Raw genomic sequence first — 300 nt, forward strand, 5'->3', positions numbered from 1 at the left:
ACGAGGCGCTTCTCTCGTGTCTGGATTCTTTAAACACGGTGGGAGTTACTGAAAGCTCACGTGGCTGAGATGTTGTTTACTTAACTGTGACGCCGATTTTAAAGGATGTGTTAACCGTGGCCCGATAGGAGATTCACAGGCTAGATTTACTTAAAGGTGTTTCTTAAGTAGTATGATTTTTCTATTGATATATATTTTTTCCGGTTTGTTGATTTAGCTATTATTTAGGTATTGTTGATAGCTTTACAAGGGGAGAATATTTATCTGTATGTTCGTGAATTCTCACAATGTGTATGTGCT

This window comes from Penaeus monodon, chromosome 27 (assembly GCF_015228065.2).
Source record: "Penaeus monodon isolate SGIC_2016 chromosome 27, NSTDA_Pmon_1, whole genome shotgun sequence".
In the NCBI taxonomy this organism is placed as follows: domain Eukaryota; kingdom Metazoa; phylum Arthropoda; class Malacostraca; order Decapoda; family Penaeidae; genus Penaeus; species Penaeus monodon.